The sequence below is a fragment of the Crinia signifera genome, chromosome 5 (assembly GCF_055691185.1).
Source record: "Crinia signifera chromosome 5, ASM5569118v1, whole genome shotgun sequence".
NCBI classification, from domain to species: domain Eukaryota; kingdom Metazoa; phylum Chordata; class Amphibia; order Anura; family Myobatrachidae; genus Crinia; species Crinia signifera.
In genome coordinates this window covers 60,437,028-60,462,953 of record NC_139221.1, presented here as the reverse complement: position 1 = coordinate 60,462,953, position 25,926 = coordinate 60,437,028, and the positions used below count along the sequence as shown (strand labels likewise).

The 25,926-nt window shown below is 42.8% G+C and overlaps 1 long non-coding RNA gene across 1 annotated transcript in view; it reads right to left on the bottom strand.

The window, feature by feature from the left end:
- Positions 1–21,594, bottom strand: part of LOC146079460 (uncharacterized) — a 32,983-nt gene extending 11,389 nt beyond the window's left edge. Inside the window, exons 1-3 of the long non-coding RNA XR_014474543.1 lie at positions 21,477–21,594; positions 16,738–16,819; positions 13,654–13,745 (exon numbers count right to left, since the gene is read on the bottom strand). This is a non-coding gene — a long non-coding RNA (uncharacterized LOC146079460). The remainder of the gene's footprint in view (positions 1–13,653; positions 13,746–16,737; positions 16,820–21,476) is intronic.
- Between the last annotated feature and the right edge of the window lie 4,332 nt (positions 21,595–25,926).

The window sequence follows — 25,926 nt, the reverse complement described above, 5'->3', positions numbered from 1 at the left end:
ATTCTAAGTGTAAGATTACACATCTGTAGTTTATCTGCACCTAAGTAATTTATCATCCCATCGGAATGGACTGCTGTAACTTTCCCTAATTCCAACTAGTATCAATTATTAAAGGACATAAATATAACAGATTACTATATAAAATAAAGATTCAAAAAGTTGATATGCAAAATGCCATCTTAATATCAAGAGAGACAACCATCAGTAACTTCAAGCTCAAAAGTTTTCCTGACCACAATGCGACCAGTGAAATTGAATACAGTAGGTCATCTATACATCAATTTTGGAAAATAATTGAGGCCATCAGGCAAGAAGAGAGTTCAGACATTGGGCTGTGGAGGTATAAGATATATTTTTATAATCAGTATATATCCTTACTTGAACAGAATAGAAATGGTATACTGCGTCAAATAAAGGTGTGCAATGGTATTTAAATAGTATATATTTAATTAGAATAAAATAATACAATAGAGATAAAAATACATACAAAATAAGCTTGTAAAAACAGTAGATAGGTGTGCATAGGCCTTAAGGCCCCCATACACTATGAGATTTATCTGACCTGTAAAATTGCATGTGATTTCCCTTGAACTTTCCCGACAGCTTCCCAGGAGGCCTACGTACAATTTGAAACTTGAGGTGCCATTTTTTACATCCAATTTGTGTCAGATAAATCACATGTGATTTATCTGACGCAAATTGGATGTGCTATGAGAGTTATCTGTAATGACCCTGCCCTTACTATGCACAGTTGTAGTGCCCATTACATATTATGCCCATTGTTGTAGTGTGAATTACACATTATGCTTACTTTTGTAGTTCCCTCTTCACATTATGCCCTCAGTTTTAGTGCCAGTTACACATTATAATACATTAAATAGTGTGACACGCCCCCTACACCTCTAATCCCGCTGCGCTGTTCTTTCTCTGAACCCTTAACTACTGTAGCTGCTAAGTCCAAGGGGGGACAGCCATAACATTGTATATAGGGTGTGCAGTGCAGCCTGTACAAATGGCCTGCAAAGCAACAGTCAGTGCATGGCCTAACCTACAGAAATTCTCTTGTAAATAATTGGGATCAGACCAACCGCTTGTGGTGCTGCTGCTAGTGAGCTGCAGTGCTACGGGGAACCGTGGTTCGCGGTTTAGTAACCACGGTTTGGAAACAAACGCTAAATACTGGCATGACCACTGGGGGTGATCAAAAAACAATTGTATTTAGCCATTACACATCCTGTATGCATAGAGAACAGTACCCACCAATCTAAACAATCGTCATACTGTACAAGGACCTCATCCTGTCTTGATATATTTTTCACTGTCAGCCTCAATTGTGCTACATTAACACACTATTTTCAGATGCCTACTGGCCATGGGAAATTTGTTAAAGTAGTATAATGGAAAATAACACTTAAGTAGCAGACCTGAACATGAACCTTCAGGTTAGCCACACAATATTCAGACAAATTAAAAACTACGATAAGTGGTGGACACTGCTGCTACAGATGGGAGAGAGCACCGCAGCTGCAATGTCCTGCGCGAAAGTGAGTTGTTCTCTACACTGAAATCAGGCTTGAGCTCCGTTGAGGCACAGCTCCAGATTGCTTATGCGGCTCTAGTCTCCATGGACTCCTGTGCATCGGTACACTGAAATCAGGCTTGAGCTCAGGCGGATTACGGCGCCTCATTGCTTATGCGGCTGACCGTGGACTCCTATGTTTATATTTTTATAACATAGGAGTCCACGGTGAGCCGCATAAGCAATCAGGCACCGTACTCCGCCTGAGCTCAAGCCTGATTTCAGTGTAGAGAACAACTCACTTTCGGCGCAGGACATTGCAACTGCGGTGGTTCCTCTCTCCCATCTCGTGGCGAGCCTGCTTCAGTTCTTCTTCCGGTGATGTCCGGCTTCGGCTGCTGCTACTGCGGGGGGGCGGGGGTCAGGAGAAGGAGAGTCCAGAGCTACACAATAGATATATCGGATCTGACCCATCATGGGTGCTTTTAAACACCCATGATGTGTCAGATTCGGATATATCTTATGTTCAGCAGGTCCGACGCCCTGATTCGATCTGATGCGCACGGGACCGCGCATCAGATCAGATCAGATGTCAAACACATGCGATTTTCGGCCGATTTCACACGATTAATCGGCCCAAAGGGCCGAAATCGGGTGAAATCGGCCGAAAATCGCATAGTGTATGAGGGCCTTTAGATATATTCACCCTAAATCCAAAGTTGGCAGGAATATGAGTGTCCGTTCTGATAGTGTCCCTCATGTGGAAGGAGGATATAGCTGGTCCACGTGTATGGTTTGGGTAACTCTTTGTGTAATCCGGCTTGTAGAGAGGTGGCATTCTTCACAAGTTGAATTTCAGATGGACAAAGATGGAAAACCCTTGGATAGATGGCACCAAAGTGGATATCCTGCAGCATTTACAATGTGCAAGGAGGGGCTGGTCCAGTCACTGATTTTGCAAGTTCATTGATCAGGCTCAATGGCTACACTAATTAGTTTCACTGTTTCCACATTTATGACACTCGTTTTTTATATTTCTGTTATAGGGCCAGATGTACTAAGCTTGAAAAGTGATAAAATGGAGAGTGATAAAACACCCACCAATCATCTCCTACCTACCATGTCACAGGCTGGGTTTAAAAAATAACAGGAAGGTGCTGATTGGTTGGTGGTTTATCACTCTCCATTTTATCATTTTTTAAGACTTAGTACATCTCGCCCATAATGAGTTAACTTTAGCTGGGCTGCTTCATAGCATCATATCATACACCTTCCCTCACCTCTTTAGTTTATTTTGTATATATTTAGCACCCTTCACATTTTGTCATTTCCTCTTACCTCTTACTCATGTAAAACGTATCACATATAAATTTACCTATATCCCTTTACTATTACTTTAATTTTACACCAATGTGATGGCGTGGGGTGTTTCTGCTGTGCTAGCTTGGGGGTCCCATGTCCTGTTCTTGTCCTCAGGGGCGGGCTGGGTTGGGGGGGCAGGGTGCTATGTGCCCACTGAGCCGCTCTATCAAGTACTGCTGCGGGCCGCCCAGTGGTCCAGTGTATTGTTCACCTCCTCCTCCTGTAGGTTGCGCCGGTTGCGGCTTTCAGTATTTGGCCGCGGCTACAAGAACATGGCCGCTGTCCTCCTGCATGAGGACATGTCCAGGGTAAATAGGGGAGGGCCTCCTGGCAGTGACTGACGCCGCATGGGAGACGCCATGATGCAGTCGCCTACTCATGTGTCTGACGTGGCGTGGGGGAAGAGCCAGCGGGCGGAGGACAGAGGATGAAGGATGAGTCTGTGGCGCAGGAAAGCAGGGCAGAGAGTCAGGAGCCGCAGCAGTGCAGCACGGACCTGGAGAATGACAAAACTTGAAAGGCAGAGGCTTATAAGACGCTACCTCTCCGGTGACATTGGTGTCCTGGTATTATTATGCCGGAGGAGCAGCCTGTGGTGTCCTGTTCTTTTTCTACAGGGGGAGCAGCCTGTGGTGTCCTATTCTTTTTTTTTTTTTGCAAATAGATTTTTATTGAGTTTGTCAAGGGAACAAATCTTATCACAGACATTGGACCTTATTCTGGTTGGTGCGGCCAGAGCCGCACACGGGGCTCCGGCCGCACAAACCAATCCCCGCCCACCCTACGGATCGCCACGGCCGTCCGTACACGGACGGCTGGCGATCCGCATAAAAATGGTGGAGGCGTACGCCTCCACCATGGTGGGAGCTGCCCCCTGCATTCGGCATGAAGCCTCTCACGCCCCTATACGCCCCCTTTGCGGCGGACGAAATACGTCTGCGGCGAAGGGGGCTGCACATGCGCAGATTGACCTCTGCGCATGTGCAGAAGAAAAACATCGGCGGTACGGCCGCACGCGGGCCGTACCGCCCGAACCAGAATAAGGGCCATTATATGTACTATAGGCATTTTATCAAAACTTCACATAGTTTAACATAGGTCAAATTTCTTAGATACAACTGCTAATTATAGAAAGACAAATTTGGTGATTTGGTACCTAGCACAAATACAAATTATTTTAATTATTTTTTGTCAGGCAAGACAGAAAAGGAGACAGGGATAGTCCGAAAGGAAGGAGAGAGAAGAGAAGAAAGAAGAAGAGAGTGCTGTGACACCCATGCCATTGTCCAGATTATCTAGAGAATGCTGTTCATAAAAATAAATCTGGTTATTGTAATGATTTGTAGTGATCTGATTCTTTGTAGGTTAGCCAAGGTAGCCATGTGATGGTAAAGGCCTGATCCTTAGAGTCCAATGAGGAGATAAGGTCGTCCATTATCATATAATGGTCTTGTCGCCTACACCACTCTGACATTAAAGGGGTGATGTCAGAGCCGGCCCTAGGCATAGGCAGGCTAGGCAATTGCCTAGGGCATCAGCCTATGCCTAGGGGCAGCAGTCTCCTATGCCCTGTGCTGCCGAGAGAGGGAGCGGGTACAGTTTACTAAGCCTGGGTATGTTAGGGGGGGCCGGCTCACCTCCCTCCTCCTCCCTGGATCCCGGGTTTCTCCGTGTGGTGTGGTCGCTTAGAGCACCACCACAGTGTCCCTTTTGCAGCTTGTTTGTTACGTATCAGAGGCTGAACAGAGGCAGCCGGCCAACCAGAGCAGCAGGAACATTGGCATCATGGGATATGTAGTTTATCGTTTTCTGGGTCACATTTCAAGCAGTTAAGGATAAACTACAAATCCCATGAGGCCATTGTGCCCCCCTGCTTTGACTGACAGAGAGAAAGGAGCCGGGGAAGCAGCGCTGACATCCTGCATGTGTATGTACACTGTGGATCCGCGCTGGCATGTCTGGAGTCTGTGATAAGGCTGTCGTTTCAGAAGGGAGTCAGCCCTGCAGTTCTCTGCCTCCCCCTGCCTCCTCTGTGTTTATAAAACCATCAGGTTAGCAGCATGACAGCATCAGTAAAAAGACTCCTCCGTTGTGCACAAATATGTGCTTTCATCACTAACAGGGTAAAGATCCATTCTCTCTCTCTCTCTCTCTCTCTCTCTCTCTCTCTCTCTCTCTCTCTCTCTCTCTCTCTCTCTCTCTCTCTCTCTCTCTCTCTCTCTCTCTCTCTCTCTCTCTCTCTCTCTCTCTCTCTCTCTCTCTCTCTCTCTCTCTCTCTCTCTCTCTCTCTCTCTCTCTCTCTCTCTCTCCTGTAAATAATATACATATAACCATACATAAATAAAACAATTAAAAACAATTGATATCCAGCATTTCTACAGATGATGTTTCAATTAATTCAATGGTATAACTTTTTATGATGGATTTGTTAATACAGTCCCCTGCTTTTTGTTAATCACTTTTGATTAATTGAGATCAGTTCACATATCTCCAAAGATTTGTATAGCTCAGTTCCCATTTAAGTGTGACAGTTCATGTCACACTTAAATGGGATTTAGTTGCATATAGGATTTAGTTGCATATAAGTGTTTCGTTAATTATTAGTACTGTGGAGTTCGCCGCAGGTCACTCCCAGCGTGCGGCCAAAGTAGCGTTGGTCACAGGAACCAGTTAGAGCAATAGGAGATGGAGCTGAAGTTGGGGGCGATGTGAAGCAATGTTGGTAGCAGAGTTAAACGGCTTGATGCATTTCTCCGTCATCAATGGCTGACGGTTTCCTTTACATATGCTCATTGCCTGGGGTTTCTTGCTCATTGCCTGGGGGTCACTGCTCATAGTGCACTAGCGATCCATGGGAATATAGATCATTATGCATTGTGTAATGTGACTATGGGTCACTACAGGCTGTGTAATATGACTATGGGTCACTACGTGCTGTGTAATGTGACTGTGGGACACTATGTCCTGTGTAATGTGACTGTGGGTGACTACGTGCTGTGTAATGTGACTATGGGTCACTCCGGGCTGTGTAATGTGACTAAGGGTCACTACGTGCTGTGTAATGTGACTGTGGGACACTATGTCCTGTGTAATGTGACTATGGGTCACTACAGGCTGTGTAATATGACTATGGGTCACTACGGGCTGTGTAATGTGACTATGGGTCACTACGGGCTGTGTAATGTGACTATGGGTCACTACGTCCTTTGTAATGTGACTATGGGTCACTACGTCCTGTGTAATGTGACTGTGGGACACTATGTCCTGTGTAATGTGACTGTGGGACACTATGTCCTGTGTAATGTAACTATGGGTCACTACGGGCTGTGTAATGTGACTATGGGTGACTACGTGCTGTGTAATGTGAATATGGGTCACTACGCGCTGTGTAATATGACTATGGGTCACTATGTGCTGTGTAATGTGAATATGGTCCACTATGCGCTGTGTAATGTGATTATGGGTCACTACATGCTGTCTAATGTAAATAGAATGATATGGGTGCAGGGTGTACAGCGTGTGAGCCCCCAGGACCCAGGGGACCATGTGCGCTGCACACCTTGCACCCATTATGGATACATCAGTGGATGATGGGTGTTGCTGGCTTCTGCTGAGTTATATATGCTTTACCGGGAGAGGGGAGCTGGATCAGAGATAGAACTAGCAGCAGTGCTGGGAGGCACCAGCCAAAAATTTTGCCTAGGGCATCAAATTAGCTAGGGCCGGCTCTGGGTGATGTCAGTCTTCCAATGAACTGGAATCACTGCTTTAGATGCACTGAACAGGTGACATAGCAGGGTCTTTTTATATATAGACTGGGGCCTATGAATAAGGTTAAGTAGCCAGAAGCTTGGACTGAAGGGCAAGTCTTCCTGTAGGATTCTGTTTGCGGTTTCTACTACGTTTTTCCAATATGTCTGGATAAGTGGGCAATCCCACCAAATGTGTAGCAATGTGCCCGGGTGTTTGCCGCATCTCCAGCAAAGATTCGAGACTCCCGGATAGGTGTCCTATTCTTTTTAAACAGGGGGAGCAGCCTGTGGTGTCCTATTCTTTTTAAATAGGGGGAGCAGCCTGTGGTGGCCTATTCTTTCTATACAGGGGGAACAGCCTGTGGTGTCCTATTCTTTTTATACAGGGGGAACAGCCTGTGGTGTCCCATTCTTTTTATGCAGATGGAGCAGCCTGTTGTGTCCTATATTTTTTTATGCAGTGGGAGTAGCCTGTAGTGTCCTGTTCTTTTTATGAAGGGGGAGCAGCCTGTGGTGCCCTGATATTATTATTAATATAATTTTTATAATAGAATATGAGCAGCCTGTGTGTCCTACTGTTGTTGTTATTATGATTATATAGGAGGAGCAGGGTTTTTTCCCAACCCTCAACCACCCCCCACCTCACATCTGAAGGGGCAAATGTTTTATGTTTTTTTTTTTTAACTGATCACGGGTTGTGAACTTAGCTCTGCCCTCTTACTGAATTATTCTCCGCCCCTAATGGCAAAATGTTATTTTTTGGGGGGGTGGATCTCTAGGAGCCGATGTTGCATGAAGTGGCAGCCAGCCGCGGATGGTCACGTGATTATCATCCTCCCTCTGTGTCCTGCAGGGCTACGGAAGCTCTGCAGGTCCAAAATTAGCTACAAAGCAAACTTATACGGGCATGCTGCCGTGCATAGGTGGCCGTATCATAGTCAGTGAAACTTGCTTGTGTGTGGCTGTTGTGTTCCGCTGAGCTAGTGACAGCGGAGCTCAATGAAGTATCTATGGTATCATCAACTCCAGGCCTAATCTTTTTTTATTAATACATATTTATTAAACAAAAAAACTCCATTTAATGATGCACTGTTACTTATGGGCCATTGCTCTGAACTTGCCCCCCAGGCTAAAAGTTGCCAGCCAGCCCCTGCTTGTCCTAAAGTAGTGTTAGCGATTGTCCGATATAGGTCACCTGGACACGTTGGACAAGCCCATCATAATGACCATCATTATGCTAAGAAACTCTGAAATGCAATATTATTAATAGGTTTAGAATTTGTATTTAGAGAGAGACCTTGCACTCTTGTACTTGCTCCACTACAAGTCTAAGCAGGTGCAGTAGCACCTCACATTATGTCCAGGGAGTGCAGTCTAGGGCCCTCCCCCTAGGTCTGTCTACTATTCACATAGAATAGTTTATTGTGTGTTTTGAATGTGTTAAAAATGTTTTTTAATTAGACTGATGTGTGCATTGTTCTCCAATTATAGAATGTATTTAAACCCTGACTGTTGTCTACTGTGCATCACCTTCTTAAAGCTGTGGAGTCCCAGTGGGCTTACATCGCACACACCGCACCCATTTATTTTAATACTCACCCCTCTTAAATCCCCAATTATAGCAGCAGCACTGCACAAATTGCCAGAAAAAATGGCCACATGCCATTTTCTGGAGATTTGCGCATAATCATAGAGTCTAAGCCCTCTAGTGCTCAGGCTCTATAGTGCTGCAGTATGCAGCGCTACTGCTGGCAAGGAGAAGGAGGCACAAACATTGGGTTATGAGACTTTTGTCGGTTGGTCATCTTATATATATATGTAGTGAATGGATACCCCAAATTGCGCACTCTAGTGAAATAGAGCAGCACCTCTGTAGGGTCCCCTACAGAGGACAGGACCAAAAGTTTAGAAATGAAGAAAGGAGTTCAGAGGGCGCTCTCCAATAAAACAACAGTTTAAAAAACATAAATTTAATAACATATTGATCAGTTGATCAATTGAAAGTAAATAAAAAATCCAGTGGGTCAATACAATGAAGTACTTTGTTCACAGTTGTTAGATGTCAAGGTCAACAAAAGAAGACATGCGGCCCAACACGTTTCGGCAAACACGTGACTTCATCAGAGGCAATATGAACAGTAGACACCTTCTTAATTAGAAATGTTGCTAATTCATAAGACCTTTAGACCAACTTCCAAGTCTAGAGACAGTCAGGCTTTGAAAAAGGAACGGTTGTTCTCCACTAGTATATAAGGTCCACTTTGTCTGGGTTATTGAATATGGGTCTCAACACAGACCAGACCTCTTGCATCCTCTGTTGCAACTTTCCACAGCTCAGGGTCCAAGACCTGCTCAAAATACAGCTCTCAGCACTGCCTGGTACTCTCTCTTCCCAGATCCTCAGAGCAACAGCATAGGTCATCCTCACACAGACAGGAAGGTCTTATGAATTACTGTAGCAACATTTCTAATTAAGAAGGTGTCATGAAGGTGGGAGGTATACATAAGAGGTAAACATCTTATGTATACCTCCCACCTTCATGCTCACACAACATGGGCCTAGGAATTAAGCCAGATTCACCCTTTGATATTAATATGGTCATCCAGCATGGATCCCTACACCATTGGGCTTCTTATTTTACGAACCAGCTTTATTTTTATTATTTTTATTACTTATTATTTTATGTCTTATTATTTTATGTCTCACTTCTATAGGATGGCGTGACACAGGCGCACACACGGGAGGTTGCTTAGCAACTGTCACAAGCGCCCCTCCGTCCTTCTGAGCGTCACCACACCAGGGAGGCGGATGCGGAAACAGCCGGACACCAGCCCCCGGCGCGGGACGCTGCACGGTGATGGGACTGCACGCTCACCCTCTCCTGCATTTAAGGTGGGAGTCTTATTGTGTTCATTGTTCACTAGTTATGCACCTTGAAAACGAGGGCTAAGCACCCCCGAAATGTCGGTTACTTATTGTGCACCATGTATTTGGGAAAAAAGTTATTTGCACAGCATCAAGCCTCCAAGTGTCGCTGATTTTCCATCACATATATATATATATATTTTTTTTTTTATATATACTGTATATAAAAATAAGAGGTAATTTAATTTACTGGAATTAAAAATCATCCAATGCATTTAACAGAGTACAAGCAGCCTGCTCTGAGCTATTTCTATTAAAAGTGAATACGTGCTTACATGTAAATATGTTTTTTTTTTCAGTGGCTGATATTAAGTGTTCAATATTAAGTGTTTGTTAAACATAAATGAAGCTCTAAAAGTTTAACATGACGTACTTATTTTTTTTTTCATTTGCTGTAAAAATAATGTTTTATCTGGTTTAAATCACTATCTCTGCACTGCGTAATTGCCTCATGACAAACAACATTAAACTAACCTCATAACGATTAAATAATGTTGACTTATAACCGTAGTGTGGAAGCTGACCAGATTTAATGAATTCGCACACTGTACCAATTTGATCCTGAAACCACAAGATAGAAAAGACCACACAAGAGTCTGAAGCAATACTACAGTATCGTGTAAAATTTGTACCTGAACATTAATGCCTTTGATCCAGTGACCTTGGCCATTTCTTATGGAATTAACTGCTGACTAACATACCTCCTCTAGTCGTACTAATGCCAGTGCGAATGTGTACTGGATTTTCATTGGTAGTTTGCTTACATCTGAAATCCTAGGTGGATTCAGCACAGTACATCCATGATAAATCTGATCATGGATGTGAAGAGGAATTTTATTGTCAGTCAGTGCTCCTGGTCAGAGTATATGGGCAGAGAGAACTATTTTGCTAAAGGTGCTTTTATGGGTACATTTTTAGAATGTCGATGTTTACAATGGCAGAATGTCAACATGACATTAATGGCTGCCTCACCTGGAATACACAACCCATGGAAATTATCCAAATGCCGGTACCAACACTGCATTGTGCCTACTCTACTGTGCTCTCAAGGCTTTCTTTTATTTCCGTGTGACTTGTCTATTGCTGTACTACCTAAATTATATGTATTATGTGTGTTGTTTTGAAGTCTGTAAAGTGCCCTGAGTCCTGTTGGAGAATGTGCACTATATAAATAAAACTTACTGACTATAACTAATGCTGGGTACACACCAGGACGACTAGGGCCCGATCCCCTCAATCTAGATCCAATTCCGACCAATTGGATGTAGATTGTGTGGTGATTGGGCCCTTTTCTGTCCTGGTGTGGACCGATACCGATCCGATGCGCGGTCCCGCGGGTCGGTCGGTCGTTATTCAGATCCTACCTGCTGCAGGTAGGATCTCAATGACGACCATACAGCCGGGTGCGGGTCGCCATCGGATCGGACTCACTCACAGTGCACATCGTGAGCGGGTCGAGCCCCCCCCCGCGTCACCGTGAGCGGGTCGGACGAGACACTGACGACCCGCTCACGATGTGCATCGTGAGCGGGTCGCCCTGGTGTGTACCCTACATTAGACATTCCATTTCTAAATACCAACAATACTTCAGACAATTTCTGGACAATTCTATTGTTAGGTTTGCATTTAGGGTTCAAAATAGGGTTAGGATCAGGCATACTCTACTTTGGAACCAAAAACTGTATGCTGCTTGTCAACATTTGCAATGTCAACATTTGCAATGTTAACATTATGGCAATATTGACAGTTATGTGAATAACAACAATGTGAATGTCAATCTTTGACATGTCAACCTTCTGCATATGGTGACATTCTGAATGTTGACATTTGTAGTATGTTAATATTGTGGTGTCAACATCATGAATATCAACATTCGGACACTTGCTAACTTGCTTAATTTAAATAATATTTTATCATTCGCACCAAATGTTAGAATAGTCACTATATCATTATATACCCAGCAATAAGGTTAACGACCTGCCAGACTGTAAGTCTCTGATATTTACAAAGGGTTTATATACAGTATATACAATATAGTCCAGTCTCACTCACATAATCCTTGGTGGGTCCAATCTTTAGAGAAAACCAGAACTGGAGCACTCACCAGTGTTTTGTTCAAAAAAGTGCAAAATATAGCTTTTAATGCTCACATGTTAAATTCATATACTCTCAGAAAACAATTATGTAAATTTGTCCTCAGTGTCCCACCAGATTAGAAAAATGTAATCTTTGAATCTCTTATAATATAGAATGTTATTACTAAATAACAAAATATAGGTCAAATTATAGTCATGCAAGAAAATATTGGCATAAGTGGGCTTCAGGTTTGACCCCATTGCTGTACCTGATAGTTGTGTATAAAATTCACCATTGCACATAAAATGGTTATTACTCAACACCAACTCTAGAAGTTCTATAATTATTCCATAAGTGGACCAATAAATTCTTCTGATGACATAAGCTTGCTAACAGATGAGATCCCTCCTTAATGTCGTTTAATAGTATAGAGTAAAGATAAATCTAAAGATGCTACTAACATATTCATAATTAAATTACTAATTGATGGAGCTTGTCAGTAATGCCCCCCTGTGTCTTTTAAATAACTATGAAAGAAAGGGATAATTTGTTGTATGTAGCCCTTGCTAAACCAGAGAGGGTTGTAAAACAGATCCTTTGTTTTGCCTCCTGCGTGGGTCATCCAAGGTCTTACGAACTTTCAGCAAGGTATACTTTCAACTTTCTACTTCTACTTTCAGACAGTTGGTAATATGAATATCCAACCAACCATTCTGTACTGCCAAGTTGATAAACCTAATCTTGGTGGTAGGACTGGTACAGTGTCTTATTGAATTAGAACAGTAGCCATCGTCCTTTTAACACACTCATTCTATCTTTTGTCCATCACTCTTACTTTGTTTCATGTGTGTTTTATATTTCGCAAGTTTTAAGATTAACAAATAAAGGTTACATTTTATTGTTTAATTATTTCTGTAACAGGTACACCACAAGGACAATCTTTTTTCTTGTTTCTTTCTGAAACGCTGCGTCTATATTATAAGTGACACTGAACCGACCCAAACTTTATTTAAACTGCACTGTGTCCAACCCGCACTCTAACCTGCACTGTGTCTGTCTCACACTGTATCCCACCAGCACTATATCTGATCCACACACTCTATCGAACCCACAATGTATCTGACTCACACTGTATGCAACTCACATGGTATCCGACCACACTATATGTCCCACACTGTAATCCACTAAATATTTAACTTTGTGTCCCAATGTATTCTGCACTGTACCCTGCAATGTATCCCTCATTTACAGAATGTATTTTTTTATGGATGCTCAACAAAACGGTTGATTGATTGGGGCTTTACATCAGCACAGATTCCTAGTCATCGGTGGCCCCTAGGAGGTGGTTTGGATTGGGCACTAAGAAGAGGCATGTGCTGGTGGCATGTGCACTTGTATAGAGGGCATCCGCATCTGCTGTTGCTATTTCACATATGTGTTTTTTTCTCTTTGTATACTGTATGTTCAATTCATTTCTATTCAAATTACTTATTGCTAATACATGACTAATTTTCAAAACATGTTTTAAACACAAATTATGTGATTTTTCTGTTTTAATCAATATTTTTTTAAAAAAAACCGCAGATCTAAAACCAAACTAAAGCCCCTGAGGGCTGTTTTGGTAAAATCAAAACTAAAACCAAAACCTGAAGTTAAAACAGATCAAAAAACAAAATATGGTGTTCGGCACACATCTCTAGTTCTAATGATAGATTGTTATTTAGCTGGCTAAACATAACTCCTGTGAATAAGGTTTTTTTATTTGTATATAACTATTAATGCTGAAAACTTATTAATTATATATATTTTTTTCTATGAATATACTCTGGAAAAAATAGATTTTTATATATCATTTTATATGATGTAGATAAGTGATCATTGTTGTGTGGTTTAACTTTGATTTCCAAGGCTGTTCTATTACTCTCTTTATGAATTTTAAATGAGAATTAATTGCGCCAATGGCAGCCTTTTTCTTTTTCATCATGCAATAGCATGGGGCCTTCACCAGGGAGACTTACCAACATCAGGGAATATTGCTGCCAATAGTCTTCTTGCCTTAGATGAATCAGCTCTTGTATGTCTTTCGGAGAGTTAAATGCTTTTGTTTATTCTGCAGTGTGGTGAAGCAGAGAGAACAAATATAGGTGTACAGTATGTTAGTCATGGAACTCTTGACTTATATTTCAGTGTGAGACCATTTTATGCGTACACTGTTTATTATGATGTACACATGTATAGCATACACAGTGACTCAAACAATATAACTTACATTCATTTAGTGCAAAGGAACTCAGTTTGTTTTCGGTTACCATGGAAATGTTTCCGCATACAGATAAAATCTGAGTATGTATGGCTGCCTTCGGAAAGGTGTCTTTTTACTTGCCTGAATATTTCATGAGATATTGTTTTCTCAGTATGTTTAACATATGGTGGCCATCTGAAAGGTGTTTAAAGAGGTTTCACTTTAGCCTGAGCCAAGCTGTAAACCTTTGCTCAAATACATGTGGCACTGCTGTCATTTTAAGGTTGAAATATATTGCATTTAATTACACTTCATCAACTGTCAGGTAGCCTGGAAAGAAGAACATTTTAAAAAAGGATGTCTAATAGACTATATTACTAAATATACAGATGTACTGCAGAATTATGGCACAAACATTTAACATCATAGGGGTCAATTCAATTATAATTGAGATGGCGGAGTTGCTATTGTAAAGCGTTGGAAACGCCACCAATGGCACCCCAACTCAGTCCCCTCACAGCTCGATCTCGTCCTGGACTGGTGGATTCAGAGTGCGAAGCTTACTTATAACCTCAGGCAGAGATGGGCTGGGCTTGGATTACGGGGCGCCAACTGCTCACCAGCCCGTTCAGTTTTAGTGATTCAGTGCTGCCTGCTTCAGTTCCCGGATGCTCTTTATATAACATTTACTTTAACTCTATAGCTGACCACAAGGAAAATAGTCTGCCTCCATAGCAGGCTACTACTTGATGGCCACCATTGACCAATAGGAAGTCAGTTCCTTTGCCAGGAACCCAAGATGCCAAAGATTATAAAAAATGGTGTGACTTATCGGGGAAGTCTGTGCCAGGAATTCTGTTGCCCCTGTGCTCTTGAGACTGACTGCTGCTTCTGCCTTATGCAGAGGACATTAGATCCTGCTTGGTCCACCAGCACTGAGCAGCTCATGAGGAATAAAGGGGCATACTGGTAGAAGGTAAGATTCAGCACTAGGTACAACAAAGTACTAAGTAGCTTTGGGCAGCGCATAGTAATGGAAAGACCTGGAAACACCATAGTACTGGGCAGCACTGGGCTTACTTTAGGACTGGGTCCACAATAGTACTGTGCAGCACACAGCCTTAAGGATGGCTGGTTTTGCTGCACAGAGAGTGGGTGCCCTTAAGGCAGAACTAAAAGCTGCAATCTCTATTTACTGGGAGCCTGCTGCGCTGTATGTTAGTAGAATTACTCCACTACTCTCTGGAGCTCAGTCTTCCAAACTATGGGGGTTATTTTGGTTCACTCTTTCTGACAAATTCCTTCTTAGATGGACAAAACCATGTGCACTGCAGGTGGGGCAGATGTAAAATGTGCAGATATAATTAGATTTGGGTGGGGTTTTACTTCAAAGTGAGATCTATTTTGCAGTGTAAAAAGAAAGCAGTCTGTATTTTCCCTGCACAGAAACAAAATAACTCACCCAATTCTAATTCTCTCTGCACATGTTACATCTGCCCCACCTGCGCTGCACATCGTTTTGTCCATCTAAGAAGGAATTTATCAGAAAGAGTGAACCAAAATAACCCCCTATGTGTCATGGCGTATCTCCCACAGCGCCGAGCTACTAGCCGTTAGATGCAGGGTGGCTTTATTCTACAATGAGCCCATATATTTATTGGTCACCACGTGAGTGAGTGAGTGAGTGAGTGAGTGAGAGTCAGTCAGGGTGCTCTGACTGTGCACTCACTGCAGGCTTTTATGAGGGTTGTGTCATAGGAGCTAGCTGACCACCAGCAGCAGCCCTAGACACTGATCAATTATGTTTACCAGTTTGTAGGGTTGTGTTTAATATTTTTCCTGTGGATGCCAATCATCTGTGCATGTGACCCTAATGCCCACAGTCTATCACTGAGCCAGCTACAGGAAAGGGGGCCTGGACAGAGACTGCACACAGGTCTTATTCTCTCTTGATGTCCCACTGCTAACAGTAACTCAGTTTTATAGTTTGGAAAGCTGCTATATACTGGGCCCTAACTCTATTTGGATGTATTTGCACCCGTGTTTGTGTCTTTCCCTTCCATGTTTACATCCATGCATGTGAATGGGCAAAGACTAAGATGCACACTTGAAGCGACTGTACACGCTGGAAGTCTTTATTATTAAAACTTTTACCTGCCCTATGGCAGTTGCCAAATATGGCCTCCATTGTGAACAAATCTGGCATACTTTAAGTATAATGTCCTGGAGGAGCCAAACCTCACACCCTGTAACCATTTTTCCATACTCACCTTTCTGGAGTGGAGTTGCTCATGCTCAGTAAGGAAATCTGCTGGAAAATGGCAGCTGCACCATTTCTGTGGAGTTCTGTACATAAACATAAATCTTTGCCCCTAGTGCTCAGACTTTACATTGCTGCCAACTAGAGAGGAAAGGGCCCAGATGGAGGAGCCTGCACATTGGCCCCCTCTTCTGTTAATACGCCCCTGTCAGCAACACACCTGCGACACTCCCACTGTCTGTTCTTCGACTTTGTAGAAACAAAATGGGGACACATGTGTGGTGTGACTCATGCAGATGAAAGTCGTTGCTGCACTGCATCCAACATGGCCACTGAAGCTGACTGTGCTCATCATTATCAAATTTAATTTTGATTATGTTCATTATGATATCCATATCCAATTTTCAGTAATAATTATGTTTATTTTGTTTAACTGCCCACAGTGGTTCCATCTTTTTCTTTAGCTGAAACAAATTGTGACATCTGTGGGCGCCAGCCCCAAGATCCAACAGATTTGGAGCAACAGCAACAGCCAGCCCCCACTTTCCGCTACAAAATGTACTTAAATTTGACACTGTTTTTGTCTTATTTGCCACTTACTTGGTCTTTGAGATATCTGCAACTCATTTATAGCTGGCAAGGTTCCAAGTGATGTGGTTAATCATTTTTCCATTCATTAAATCTGAGAAGAAAAATACTTTTTGAGAATGCAGATTCTTTTCCCTTAAAACAATTGCATGTGGTTCTTAGTCAGCATTCCACGGCAGGAAAAGAAAACACAAAACTTCTTAGTTACTTCAAACTTCAAGGAATGTTGAACAAAAGCCACATATTGACTTAAGGTGGATACGCACACACAGAATGACACTGGTACATTGCTATAATACTTTATATAGATCAGTGCTGTAAGACTAAAGAATAACATACAATGTCAGTGACAATCAAGTGTTTAGAAACTGACAGCGCAATGTAATTTTGTATATACAGTAATACAGTTGCGGTTTTCCAAAAGTACTAAAAAAAATAATAATAATAAAAAAATATATATTTTGCACCTTGACAAAGGGGTTTGCAGACCCTGAAATGTTGGCTTTGCTCCATTAAAGATTTGCTATACTTTCACCAAGTCCTCCTGAGTGCCTCTTTCTGTTTGGTACATTGTTCTACATCATCGCTACAAGAGTGCACCGCGGCAGCTGAGCTCCAGCAAGGACGAGTGCCGGGCTGAATACTACGCCTATATATATATATATATATATATATATATATATATATATATATATCCAAACTGTTGGTATGTATGTAAGTTACATACCGCACAGCACTGCAAAGCATGGGAGTTTGCCAAACTCCGACCCATGACATGCTACAAGAGGGGGAAAAATCTCCGTGACATGCTGGTTCACACAGATGTCACGGGCTTCGACGACTCTGGAACAGGGACACGCAGCCAGAAAGCTAAAGGCTGCTATAGATGCATTAAGTGCACAACATGCCAATTCCTGCTCCAATGTACCGCCTTCAAAGACCCCCACTGTGACACCATGCACCCCATCAGACATGTGCTCACATGTAGCACTAAGTTCATAGTGTATGTAATTATGTGCCCATGTGGGCTATATTACGTCGGCATGTCGATCAGGGAATTTAAGGAACGAATGGCCCAGCACAGGTCCGCCATCAAAGCGGCTTTGGACAATAAACCCATGGAACAACCAGTGGCGGTCCATTTTAAACGGCTAGCACACCCCTTGTCATCTCTAAAATATGTCATCATCGACCACGTCCCCCCTATGCCAAAAGGCGGTGATCGCCAGAAAGCCTTGCTTAGGTTGGAAGCAAGATGGATATACCGACTGGACACGGTATCGCCCCGTGGCCTTAACGAGCGAATAATGTGGAACACACTGGTATGAAATAGTCACAAGACTTCCACAGCCCCATAACTATATGTCCAGTTGTGAAAAACCGCATGTTTTGATGTTTTCAACAAATGGTCGACATATGATCAGTGCTGACACACTGCCTGCTGGCTAGTAGAGCTGTATCATTTAGTTCAGCCACTTACATCTGTCTGTACTAATTGCCGATATCAGCGAGACTACTGCCCTCAATAAGGTCGACATGAAGAACTGTCAACACCATAGTTATGCATGCTACTTATACTTGAATGTCGCTACCTGTCTCTCCAGCTCAGTGAGCATTGATTTCGCTAATGCACTTTATTACCATTTGTTCTAATCATACTGCCCGATGTTTTTAATATATGTGTATGTTTATGTCACAATTAACTATACCACTCACTTATACACTTTTGTATTACAGCCCTCAGCCGCAAGATCCCGGGTTGTGGTAACCCAGGCAACGTAGAAGCACACGCCCCCTGTTTGCTTGGCAACGGGATGACGCTGTGACGATACCGAGCAGGGAGTAGTCTGGGAAACGGAAGTGAGGCTCCGTGCACCGCATGGCTTCCGGCCACCCCTCCGTCCCAGCACCACACCGGATCCTGGCTGAATTAAGGGCCCTTCATACACCTATAAGGTAGGCACCTTTCCTATGCTACACTGTGTAACCTGTTGCCTGACGAAGGAGCTTAGCGCTCTGAAACTGTTGCATTAAACTTTTGTTATCACCAATCTCCTGGAGTGCCGTGCGGTATGTAACTTACATACTGTACATACCAACAGTTTGGATATCCTATTTCAGCAAAGGCACCCAGGCTCTTTGACCTCAGTGCAGCGAGTGCCGGATCGTCAAATCTATCTATCTATCTATCTATCTATCTATCTATCTATCTATCTATCTATCTATCTATATATATATATATATATATATATATATATATATAGAGATATATATATATATATATATATATATATATATATATAGATATATATATAGCAGCACTTAGTCCTTAGAAGGAAAGAAAAAACAGCACTCACGTTTTGATGAAAGAAAGGAAGAATGTATTTCAAATGGTCATGGTGTTAAGCCAGCCTGTCAGCAGTCCTGACAGCTGTTTCAGCCGGCAGCATGCCAGCCTTCATCAGGGGTACTAACAGGGCATCCCCGCAGGGTTTGAATACAGGTTGATATTGCAATAATGGCGCCAAACCCGCCCCTTCAACAGCGGAGCTGTCAGTCAGCACCACCGATGTGGTGCGCGCGACTTCTGCTATGAGAGCTGGGGGTGTGTGCGGGAGCGTCAGAGGAAATCCCTGACGTAGCGTATGGGGATGCCTTGCAGTGACATGGAGGCAATTAATGCTGGGAATGTAACGTTGGGTGAGCGGAATAGGAGGGGGAAGTGCATGTTGTCAGCAAAGGGTTAGGGAAATAGCGGGTGTTGCGGTGGTGCGTTATTGACAGCTTCTCTGTTCTGTGCTTTGTGATAAAACTCAAGCACTAACAGCATTGATGAAGCCCGCAGTCAATATAAAGGCACCCACAAGACAAGTACCCGAGACCTGAGCTGGATCTTGAGACATAAGGCAGCGACCTGGGTTGCGGTGGTGATAATTAATACAGAATGATGGCTGAACGGCCACGATCTAGCAGAAATGAGGTATACTAAGATACCGTATGTGGGATATAACACCCCAGTGCGAAGGCACAGTGTGAATATCCTCCAGTGTACACTGAAGCTTCCCCTCAATAACACCAGCGCAGAGGCAATGTGCAGTTATTCTCCAGAGTACATAGAGGATGCACCTCCCCAACATTCTATATAATAGTACACAAATAGAATTATTACAACAGAAAGGGTACACTCAGGTACCGTGCGTGGAGTAGGGCACATTGATGTGTTTAGCACTGTGCATACTCAAATGATGTCTATCATAGAAAAGATGCACACGGCGGTGCTGAGGAGTTGTGGTACACTCAGGTACCGTGCGTGATGTTGTGCACTTTGAGGGCAGCAAGGTGTCAACACTAGTAGGTATGGAAAGTGTACATGGTTGCTAGATCAACTAGATGTCATAGAGTCTAAATGAAGCATCCCATTTTGAAGTCCTCATTTAGTCCTTCGGGTGCCAGGCAGTTCAGTCGGAAGATCCATTGTAATTCCCTTTGAAGAAGTAGCTTGTCCCGATCACCACCTCTGTGTAGTGGTGGTATGTGATCAATAGGTGAACATTTCAGTTCACTCACTTTGTGCTGTAGTTCTTTAAAATGTCTGGCAACAGGTAGAGATTTCAGGTCCAGGTCACCTATGTCTGGTGTAAGACTTTTCTTAATTGATGATCTATGTTGGCTGATTCTCTCCTTGATCATCCTTGACGTCTTTCCAACATAGACCAAATTGCAAGGGCAGACCAGAGCGTATACTATATATTTGCTGTTGCAGTCAATTTTGTGTCTGATCTTATAGATTTTCCCATCTTTGGGGTTGGTGAAGCGATCTCCAGTTTTCAGAAATGGGCAATTAGAGCACCCCGTGCACTTGTAGATGCCATTCCTCTTTGATAGCCAATTTTTGTTTGGGGTCTTGGTGCATGCGAAATCTGTTACGACCAACATGTCCTTCAGGTTAGGACCCCTCCTGTAGGCAAAGCGTGGTGGTGTTTCAAGCACCGGTGCCAATATAGGGTCACTGGCTATCAGATGCCAGTGCTCCAGAATTTTGTTTTTGATATGTTTTGAGGCCACAGTATATGTGCTGCAGAAGTTCATGCGATCCGGATCGCCATTTGCATGTTCTTTCGTTTGGAGCAGGTCGTCCCTTTTAAACTGTATCGCCTTCTGGTAAGCCTCTCTGATGTCATCTTGATGGTAGCCACGGTCTTTGAAGCCCTGTTAGTACCCCTGATGAAGGCTGGCATGCTGCCGGCTGAAACAGCTGTCGGGACTGCTGACAGGCTGGCTTAACACCATGACCATTTGAAATACATTCTTCCTTTCTTTCATCAAAGCGTGAGTGCTGGTTTTTCTTTCCTTCTAAGGACTAAGTGCTGCTGTAACCTGCTGTATGGACCTTGCACCACACCTGTTGCTATTGATGTTACTGAGTGCCACCTTTCCCATGTCTATATATATATATATATATATATATATATATATATATATATATATATATATATATATATATATATAATTTTTATTTTATTTAGTTTTTTTCCAAAGCTAGAACCGGCACTCCACGGTACAATAACCAGCAACCCTTGGTGCCTTCCAATGGGAGTATGTAGACATGTAGATACGGTGTGGGCGGCACTCAATAATGGAAATTTTTTAGGAGCATAAGAAAGCTGACAACGTAATCAACTTGTGTGCTAACAGTTTCGGAAAGTTTATTCCTTCATCAGAGTACAGAGTACAAATGACAAAGCACTTACCTAAGTAAGCTCCCCTCCACACACAACCCCACCACAGTCTCCGGCGTCCCAGCAAGAGTGACCAGGGGTGACGTCATCAGCACCACGCCCCGCATCGGCTCGAGTGGGTTGCCTTGGAGACCTATAACCAAAAGTAGAAAGGTGAATAGCGGTATCAAAACATTACAGGGGATGGAGGATAAATGACATAAGCATGTGGGAAAAAGATCAATCAACTAACAGATTCGTAAATAGAGCATAACTGTTAAGTACATACATTGAGCTCTGTAGGAGTCATGAATCTGTAGAACAATTTAAACTTTCAATGATAGTATCAAAACTTAAACAAGCTCAAACCTTTATCTTCTTTATCTTACCACTTAATAGTGCAACATAATATTTCAGTTATAATTCTTCATAAACTATACAAAAAATAAATAATATTACTGAAAATCTAAATCACCAAAACTTTTATGTGATCTAAGATGTAAACACTGTAAGGCTTTTTGCCCTTTTCTGATCATTAAGCCCCAAACTTGAACCCTTGAGATTACAATATAACCAGAGCTGTTTTAACAGCAATACCAGCTTTGGGCAAAGCAATGCAAAGGAGCCCCTGTCAGGGCCAGATTGGCCATTGGTGCCGGGCTGTCAGCTGACAGCCAATCAAGAACACGAGCATTGACAAGTGTCTGAATCCCCTGCAGATTAAGCTGTGTTTTGTGTAGTTTAATACAGAGAATGACATACACTTGTATATTGTTCTAACATTCTTGTGTAGGCTAAAAACTTGGAGGAGTCAGGAATAGTAAGAGGAGGAGTCTATGCAAAGATTCAGATTCTGATGACATGAGGTAAACTTTGTGCTTTAAATGTCAGGGCCTATTCTTATTAGCAGCCTGGCTCAGTCCCATTCAAGAGGATAAATGAAAAATACACAACCAAACATATCTCAAAACCCCTCCTGCAGTCCAGCTGTACCATCTATTCACATTAGAGATGAGCGCCAGGGCTGAAGATTTGGATTTGTCAAGCGGCGGTAAAAAGTTTTGGATTTGGATTTTTTTTTTAAATGGACAAAAAACAGCCAAATCATGTAATTTTTGCATTTTTTGTCCATATTGTAATATTAACCTCAATAACATTAATTTTCATCCCTTTCCAGACAATTTGGACCACTTTAGAGATGCATGAATGGAGATGCAAGATGGAATTATCCCTGGGCCCACCCGCCCTTAGCTTGTACAAAAAGGACATGCACACTTGAACACCAACCAGTCATTTCAGTCAGAGGGACTGCCAAACCTGTGACTGAATGACCGGTTCATTTGGCGCCCACAATCAAAGAAGCAATGCTCAAAATAGCACATAATAATAATAATAATAATAATAATAATAATAATAAGAAGAAGAAGAAGAAGAAGAAGAAGAAGAATAAGAAGAAGAATCTCAAGAAAAAATAAGAGGTCGAAGGTGGAATTGTCCTGGGGACCGCCCACCCACCCTTAGGTTGTAAATAGGACATTGCACACTTACTGTAACAAATCAGACATTTCAGCCAGATGGACTGCCAAACCCGTAACTGAAATTACTGGTTCATTTGGGCCCCCACAATAAAAGGAGCAATGCTCAAAATAGCGCATCATATAAAATAATAAGAAGAAGAATCTCAAGAAAAAAGAAGAGGCGCAAAGTGGAATTATCCCTGGGAGGTTGTAAAAAGGACATTGCGCACTTGACAAACCAGTCATTTCAGCCAGAGGGACTACCAAACTTGTGACTGAAATGGCTGGTTCATTTGGGCCCCCACAATAAGGTACAGACTGACTGTTGTCATCATTCGCCATCCTAATCTTCACTCTCATCAGTGTGTACATCCTTGCAGTCCTCATCATCACACAATATCAGTTAATCACCACTGGAATCCTCCATGAGCCATGGCAAAACCTTTCTGGGGTAATTCTCCTTGCCCAATTTGAAGCTGAGCATCAGCGACGGTGTTAGTAGTAGCATATTAGTCACCATGAATGATGGCAGCAGCTGGTGTGGGAGTATTTGGTCCAAAATGTTCTCCATTTTTAACTTAAATATTTGTTTTTCTTGTTTTTGAGGACAGAGCTTGTATAATGCAGCGTGGAGGCCGAACAATCATGCACCTTCTGACAGTATACTATGGGTGCAGTACACACAAAGAATGAATAAAGAAGAGAAAAATTGATTTGGATTTTTTTTTCTTGAATTAATTTAATTTGTTTTTAATGCGCAGCTTGTAAAATGCTGCATGTAGGCCGAAAAATCACACACGCACCTTCTGACAGTAAAATTGATTTGGATGTTTTTACTGTAATTATTTTTAATGCACAGCTTTTTTAATGCTGCGTGGACGCAGAACAATCACAACACGGAACTTGTGGTTTATACTTTTGGGGTGCAGTATACACCAAAAATAAAGAACAGCAAAATTTATTTTTCTAGTGTTTTTTTTTTTAATGGACGGGGCTTGGATAACTCTGCAAGGACCGTGGAGGCAGAACAATCACACATGGAACTTGTTCTGCTTCTGACAGTAGTATATGGTGTATTGGATTGCAGTGCAGCAGACCACAGTGACCACACAACATAATGAAAAAAAAAATGAACAATGAAAAGCTGACTGACAGCCTGCCTGTGTACTACTGTACCACACTACACTGACTGACAGCCTGCCTAACATATGACCAGTACAATTACTACAATATAATATAAATAAGTATATTATATAATATAAAACCCAGCACACAAACCCCTCTGCAGTCTGCACAGAAGAAACCCCTCTGCACTGCACTAACCCCTCTGATCTGAGTCTGCACTGCCACAAACCCCTCTGCACAGCACAAACCCCTCTGCACTGCACAACACCCCTCTGCACTACACAAACCCCTCTAGTCTGCACTTCACAACACCCCTCTGCACTGCACAACACCCCTCTGAGTCTGCACAGCACAAACCCCTCTGCAGTCTGCACTGAAAAACACCCCTCTGTCTGCACTGCACAGCACCTATCTACACTGACTGCACTGCACCCCTCTGCACAACACCTCTCTGCACACTAATGATGAGTTTGACAAGTTGAACACCCCTCCAGCAGAGCTGTGCGCCGCTGGAAGCGTGACTGTGAAATGGCGGCAAATTCTCGGGACATCGGGATTCCCGCGTTCGAGCGCGGTTCGCGGGACGTCGGGATGGCTATGTTCGGAGCTCATCTCTAATTCACATGCTTACTGTGTATACAGTGAATGGCTGTCAGCACTCTGGTGGAAAGCTCCAGCCATACACCAATTACATTTCTGACAGCAATTCACTGTTTGGCTACAGGAATGCTTCCTGGGCACTCTACTTGTATTTAATTCACAATTTTTGGTCAAACCAAGTTTTTGGAAGGTATACAGATGGGGCACCTTTAAACCTTGCCTGCGCTGGCAATCGCCGGCGCAGAGGCGCTCTATCTGACTGGGACATGCGTGCGTCTCACACGCACACGTGTCCCAGTTTCCGGATGGCACCGCAGCGGCATCCTGCCCGTATACTCTTCAGGGAGACGGGCAGGGATGGCGGGGCAGCGAGGGGAATCGGCGGAGGCGGCGGGCGTAGCCACGGGGCGCGCACGAGCGTCTCCTGAGCACACGCCCCTGACGAGAGCCGGCCGCTGGCGGGGGCTGGCGATAGAATCGCCAGCCTCCAAGGAAGAGGCCGGCTCCATCTGGACCATTTGTTCTCACTCGTAGAGGCACAGGAAGCGTCAGAAATTGTGCCATGATTCAGATTAATTTTGGCTCAAAATCTGTTAATTTTTGAGAATTTCATGTTCTTGCATTTTGTGTTGTATTTTTAAGTTGCTAAATCATTTGGATTCACAAAAATAAATAAATTAAAATGACTCTCTTATTGACACATATATTAAGCACATTTAAGGTGGTAAACAATGTTTTTATGTCTTACGCTTTCCCATTAAAGCAAAAGTTTGGAACTGATGTTTACAGTACCATAGCAGAGGGACTCTATGGGGGAAATTTTCTAAGATCAGAGTTCTACTGAAGATTGGATGTTGCCCATAGCAACCGATTAGATTCTATTTATTATCTTCTAGAAGGTGCTAAATAAATAACACATATAATATGATTGATTGATTGCTATGGGCAACATCACATGTTCAATAGATCTCATACCTTATTACATTTACCCCTTTCAGTTTTGTATTGGTAGCTGTTAGCATGTTCTAGAAATGACTATAGTTGCAAAAACAATTTCTCACATATAGAATTTGCTGGCACTTTGTAAATTTCCAGCAATACAAAATGTTTAACTTCTGCTGTTGCTGCAGCATTCTATAGCATGGCATTCCACACTGTGGATCGCTAATCAGAAACTTAGCAAATGGAGCGATTATCGAATGACTGTGCATGCATATCGTATGCATTGCGCATGCATGAAG